Below are 6,856 nucleotides of genomic sequence, written 5' to 3'. Positions count from 1 at the left end.
TTGCATGGTTGTCCAAAAATAGTGAAACTAAGTTTGTTAGGTTCGCAAAAATACCATCTATCTATTAGTGTAGTTAGTTCACTAGCTAGCTATTATGATTATAGGCTCATAAATTCTAATTAGAAGACTTAGCATTATGTAGATTAATGTTTGTAGGAATTCTTGTGGCAAATCGGTAATAGTTTTAGCTTTAGAAATTTTACAGTATGTTCACTAGGATATTATGTACTTGTTGTAAAATTGGTAGCCATAGAGCGAGTTGCTTAATAGCATAGTTATTATCCTTGCTGTAATGTATGTATCGTAAATTGGCATCAGGAGTAGGAATATTCATAGTCGTCCGTAAGAATGTAGGTCACGATCATACTTGTTAGTGGTGCTAGTACGTAGCATTAGACTTTAGTGGGTAGATATCACTTAGTAGTTTAATAGAAGGTACTTTTGCATTGAGAGTTACTGTTGCCAGTAGTGTTAATCATTGCATCATCATTTCATGTAGATCACGAACAGGTAGACTTTGTACCCGTCTACGAGCCGGAGTACGACGAGGTGATCGAGGAGTACGAGGAGGAGCTCTTTGCACAGGAGGGAGCCCAGGAGCCTATTGGTACTGACCTTGCTGACCCGACACCTGCCCAAGGCAAGCCCCGGTGCATAACCTCTATTTTTAAATGATCACTGAATATATTTATATGATATGCATTTACGTTGCAGGCATTTTATGGAAACTACATGCATAAATATATCCACCATGAGTCCTACCAGTATAGGTCGAGTAGCTGCTATGCTTAGGAGGTCAGTAGCGTGAGTAACCTGCCGTTACTCGCAAATAGGTGATTAAATTATGATATCATGATGAAATAATGGAAAGGAAAATAGTGACCGGGTAGGGATGTGGATTTGGTACTAGTGGGTGTGAGGGGTTGTGTCTTGCGGCCACAGGGCATAGTCCGGTTACACTTTTTCTCTGTCTGTATCGATTAAGGACCGGTCGTTGCATATGACTCTAGGCAAGTCACAGACTATTGTCCTGAGCACATACTTGGGTATGGGCGCAGGGAAGACTTGCTGCTTTCTTGTCGTGGATCCAGCTCTTTCTGGACCGACTGATGGGAAGAGGAGGTGGTGGAGGTCCTTGCACCGCACTGAGTCCAGGACTCAGGGGCGGGGGCTTGGAGTCCAAGTTTGGATGAAGACCTAGACACCCGGGACAGAAGAGTGGTGGGTTAGTCCTGCTTGTGCCTAGGGTACAAGCGGGGCATGTGTCTTCGGGGCACCCAGCTAGGCACATTGATTCATGAATCGTCGGGTTATCCAGTATGGCTTGTCTGTGGTTTAGCACCGTAGTAAGAACTGGAAGTGGAAAAAAGGAGAAGGAATAGTATCGATTGCTCAACCCTTGCTTGAAAGTAGAACAGGTGCTTATATAGATTGTCTAGATGAAAACTTAATACGGCTGATGATAATAATGTATCAATAAGGACTCACTATTAGTATTGCTTTTTGCTAAAAGAAAACCAGCAACCATAAAGCCTAGCATATTCCTTGGAGTCGGGAAAGTATTCCCACTGGTCGGATAAGTCTTGCGAGTACATTGTGTACTCAGGGTTTATTTACCCCTATTACAGGTGATGCTTGAGGAGTACCTTATGTGGAGGATTCTTCTAGTGGGCTCAGACTGGAATCCTCATTATCTTATCGTTAGATGTTATCTTTTAATATTCCGCTATTTATCGTTCCGCACTCTGTATTTGGTATTGTAATAATGTACTTTTTAAGAAACTCTAATGTATGAAATGCACTTGTGTTGTAACTCAGTTCTCATTATTGGATCCTTGGGAAAAATGTGGATCTTTCGGGTTCTCCCTCGGGGTGTGCCCGACGGACACCGCTCACTGTAGTTCCTTTCAGGGTGCTTAGTGTTTGGTGAAGACGAGCGCCTCCAGTAAGTACGCTATTTTGGGCGATTCTGCCACACTAAGGCACCGCTAAGGGTAGTATTTGTGAAGGTCATCGATGTTCCATGTGTGAGGGAGCTGGTTACCCTTGCTGTCTTGGAGATTGTACACACCAGTTCTGGTTGTTTGGGTGGTCAAGTAAGGGCCAAGCCATTTTGGTTGAAGTTTGCCTACCATCTTGGCATTTTGTTTTTCCGATGAGGACCATGTCTCTTAGCCTGATTTGATGGGGGTTTACTTTCTTATCTCTGCCATCAGGTGGTCTTAGCTTGATATATGCGAAGGTTGTTGACTGCTTGGCATCTAAGTTCTTCTACGAGGTCTTTTGTTAGTTGTTCTTCGTCTTGGGTGCTTGTTGCGTCTTTTGCGAAGGTGACTCTTGGTGACTTGTGTGTGAGTTCTTCCGATAGGACAGCTTCTTCTTCGAAGAGAAGTTTGAAAGGTGTAAACTTGGTTGCCCTCGATTCAGAGGTGTTGTGTGACCATATGACTGTACCCATTTTCCTTTGGGCCTGTCCGTGTAATCTTTTCGAGATGCCTTGGAGGATTATGCCATTTGCTATTTCGACAAGATCATTGGATTGCGGGTGTCTTATAGAGGCGAAGCATACCTTTGTTTCGATCTGTAGGCAAAATTCTTTGAGTAGCTCGCGATCAAATTGGGTTCCATTGTCCACTGTCAGTTCTCTTGGCACTCCGAATCGACATATGATTTGCTACCAGAACAATTTTTTGACTGTCAGCGAGGTTATGGTTGCTAAAGGTTTTGCTTCTATCCATTTAGGTGAAGTACTCAACAGCGACACTGTGTATTAGAAGTTTCTAGGGGTGGTTGGGAGTGGTCCAACCAAGTCCATTGCCCATCGCTGAAGTGGCCAGGTGGGGCAAATTAGTGTGGTTGGTGCCCCTAGGTCTGTTTGAATGTGTCGCTAAAAGTTGGCATCCCTCGCAGTGCTGTATGAGCAAGGTTGCGTCATTGATTGCCGTTGGCCAATAGAACCCTTGTCTGAATGCTTTTCCCACTAGTGCTCTAGGCCTATTGTGGGATCCACACGATCCCTCATGTATTTCCTTTAGCAATTGCTTTCCCCCATGGACATTGACACATTTGAGTAGTGGAGCTGTTACGCTGGCCTTGAATAGCTCGTCATTGATGATTCTATACCCTCATGCCCTCTATTGCATCATCTTTTCTTCCTCTTTGGTTTCTGGTTCATGGTAGCCTTTCAGGTAGGCAACGATGGGTGCTCTCCAATCTTCGCCATGTATTGCGTTGATGAGTTTTGGTGCTTTGACATTCATTTCCACCGAGGGTTGACTGATGACCTCATAGAACATGTTCGAGGGTAAGGTGATACCCTGAGCGATGGCTTTTGCTAGCTCGTCGGCCTCACTATTTTTGACCTAGGGATTGGTTTGGTTGTGATTCCCCAAAAGAACCCCTCGATTTTGTGGACTGTGAGCAGGTATTTTTGCAACTCAGGTTCTCTGGCTTTGAAGCTTTTCTCGATGTGGCTTGAGATAACTTGGGAGTCAGTTTTGATAATAGCTCGCCTTGCTGAGAGCGTGCGGAGCTTTGATAGAGCCAATATGATTGCTTCATATTCTTTGCTATTGTTTGTGCACTAGAACTCTAGTCTTGCTGCTTATCTGAGTTTGATGCTGGATGGTGAGGTTAGAATTGCCACGATTCTAGCTCTTGCTGACCCCCATGCCCCGTCTGTGTGCACTGTCCAGATTGGTTCTATGACTTCCACTTTATTATGAGTGTTGGACGTCCAATCTACGACAACGTCTACGAGGGCTTGTGATTTGATTGTGTTTCTCCCGACAAACTCTATTACGAAGTCGTTGATTTCGGTGGCCCACTTTCCAATTCGGCCTATGGCTTCTGGGTTCTTGAAGATGTTGTCGAGTGGAAAACTCGAGGGTATGATGATTTTGTGTGCCTAGAAATAGTGCTTGAGTTTTCTAGAGGCCATAACGACTACGTATGTCACCTTCTCCAATTCTGTATAGAACTTCTTGGCGCTGTCGAGGGTTTCGGATACATAATATACTGGTAGTTGCTTCTTCTGGTGCTCTTCTTGCTTTTCTCGTACTAGCACTGTGCTGACAGCATGGGGTGAGGCTACCACATAAAGGAGGAGTGGTTCGCTAGGTTGAGGGCTGGTGAGGGTTGTGAGGTTGTGTAGGTAGACCTTTAGGTCATCGAAGGCTTTTTGCTGTGTAGGTCCCCTGCTGAATGGGTCCGTGTGTTTCAATACTTCAAAGAAAGGGAGCCCTCGCTCTGCCAACCTTGAGATGAATCTGTTAAGAGCAGTGAGCCTTCCTATGAGCCTCTGTGCAAGCTTTCTTGAGGTTGGAGGTTCCATATTGAGGATTGCATCGATTTTTTCTAGGTTGGCCTTGATTCCTATTGCTGAGATGAGGCAGCCGAGTAGCTTTCCCTTGCTCATGCCAAATACACATTTCTCGAGGTTTAGTTTGAGTCCCATGCTATGGAGGTTGCTGAAAACCTTGCGGAGGTCTTTGATATGATCTTGTTTAAGCTTGCTTTGCACGATGATATCGTCCACATAGGCTGATATTGTCTTATCCTCTTTGAATACCTCCGATGTCATGCGAGCGAAGGTTGATCCTACGTTGCTGTAATCCCTCTACCATTCTTCTGAAGCAGTAGGTCCCAAAATGGGTGATGAAACTTGTCTTTTCCTCATCCTCCTAGGTTCATCCATATCTGATGGTAGCCTAAGAAGAAGTCAAGAAGTGACAACAGTTCACATCCTGTAGCTAAATCGACTGAGGGTGCCTATTCTTGGCAGCGAAAAGTCATCTTTGGGACAAGCTTTATTGAGGCTCGTGAAGTCGACACACATCCTCCACTTGTTGTTTTTCTTTTTTACGAGCACAACATTTGATAGCCAGGTTGGATATTTTACTGGTCGGATGACCCCCTGCGTCTAGCAAGCATTGGAACTCCTCTTTTGCCACTTGCTTTCTCTCTTCAGACATTTTGCGAAGCTTTTGTTTGACCGGGGGAAGGTTTTTGTTTACTTCGAGGTTGTGTTCAATGATGGATCTATCAACTCCACGGAGGTCTTCAGCTGACCAAGCGAAGATGTCATTGTTGTCACGTAGGAAGTTGATAAGCTCACTCTTAGTTTTCTCATCCAGTAACGCAGAGATGATGACCTGCTTGTTAGTGTTGCCTTCGAACAGTGGTACTTTCTTGGTTTACTCTGCTAGCCTCACCCGGGTTTGCTGTTTTGGCTCGTCGGGCAAGGGTTCCTTATTTTTTTGGCTTTTCCTAGTTGAGGTTGTGTACATTTTTCTGTCTTGGGGTGGCTGTTTCTTCTGCTGCTCGAGCGAGGTCTTGATCGCTGTATATGGCAATAACGCCCTTGGTGGAGGGTAGCTTCATACAGAGATAACCCGAGTGGAGAACTACGCTGAAGATATTTGTGACCCCTCGGCCGAAGATTGCATTGTAGTTGTATAGCATGTCAACCACATTGAAGGTTATGTGCTCTGTCTTGCTATTGTTCTGATCCCTGAAGGTTACTGGGAGCGTGATTTTGCCTATTGCCTTCAGCTTGCTTGCCCCCAAATCCATATAACGGTCGTCCAGCTGGTTAGAGAAGGTTTCTATCGAGTTTCATGTTGTCGAAGGTTAATGCGAATAGGATGTCGGCGGAGCTACCAATATCAACTAGGATTCTTGTTACTGTCCAGTCGGCCAGGTTTGTCTCAATGACCATCATGTCTGTGTGGGGGATAGTCCCTCAGTTTGAGATACGTGCTGTCGAAGGTTATTGGGATGTGAGACCACTATGAATTCTTGTGGGTCCTTCTATGGTGAGATGATGCACTCGCCTCATGTGCTCCTTGCGTTGCCTCTTGTTGTCAGTGATCCTCGTTGGATCCTCCGGTGATTGCAAGTATCACGCCAAAGGTTGAGGTTGGGTTGTTGATTGTTGTTTGATTGGGTTGGCTCATGGGCTCTATTTTTACTTGTTGTGGTTGGGTTGATGGTGGTGGTAAGGCTAGATGCTAGTTTTGCATTTGTGGTGGAGTGGGAGGGTGGGTGACCGTGTATGGTTGGTTGTTGGAACGATTGTGGTAGTTGAATGATGTTTGAGGGTTGTCGTAGGTGTTGTAATGATGATAGGAGGGATTGTAGCTTGCGAAGGTTGGGTATTGTTGAGGTTGATGTTGCTAGGGGACATCGTAGTTTACTAGCGTGTAATGGTATGGGGTGGTTGCGGGGGTGGGTTGTCTTCTTGTGTAGTTGACATGTTTTGGTGGTCCTAGAGCGGCGACTTGCTGTGCCTCTTGGTATTATTTTCCCTTCGTGATGTAGGCACACTGTTTTGTCATGTGCCCCTTTCCTGGGCCGTAGAAATGGCAGTAAAGCTTGGCTAGATCTCTTGGGGTGGGTTTGTTTTGGGTATGATCTCTTATCATTTTGACTGTTGGTGGGGGTTTGCTGAGCCCTTGTGTTGGGTTGTTGTCTTTGGCAGTTCAGAGGTGTGGCCACTATGGCGTTCACGTTGATTGGGTCATTGCGAGGGTACTGATTGTGCTGTTGTGGCCTTGGAGGCGGGCGTGGCTGGGATCTCTGAGCTTTGGTCTTGGAATGAAATACGGTGTTTGCCCTGCTGTACTTTTTCCATGACTTCATGCAGTTCGGCAATGGTTTTTTGTGGCTTTTTTGCAAGCCTTGAGGAACATGGTCCTGGCCTCATTGCGAATTCTGCTGCTAGGATTACTGCCTCGTCTGTTATGTCTAGGGTTCTGACTCTGAACTGAACAAACCTTCACCATAAGTCTCGTAGGGGTTCTCTTTTGGATTGAGTGCAAGTGAACAGTTCCATGGGGATATTGGTTGAGGGGTT

Source organism: Miscanthus floridulus, chromosome 17 (assembly GCF_019320115.1).
Source record: "Miscanthus floridulus cultivar M001 chromosome 17, ASM1932011v1, whole genome shotgun sequence".
Classification (NCBI taxonomy): Eukaryota; Viridiplantae; Streptophyta; class Magnoliopsida; order Poales; family Poaceae; genus Miscanthus; species Miscanthus floridulus.
The sequence above is the reverse complement of the archived record's forward strand: the minus strand, read 5'-3'. Positions refer to the sequence as shown.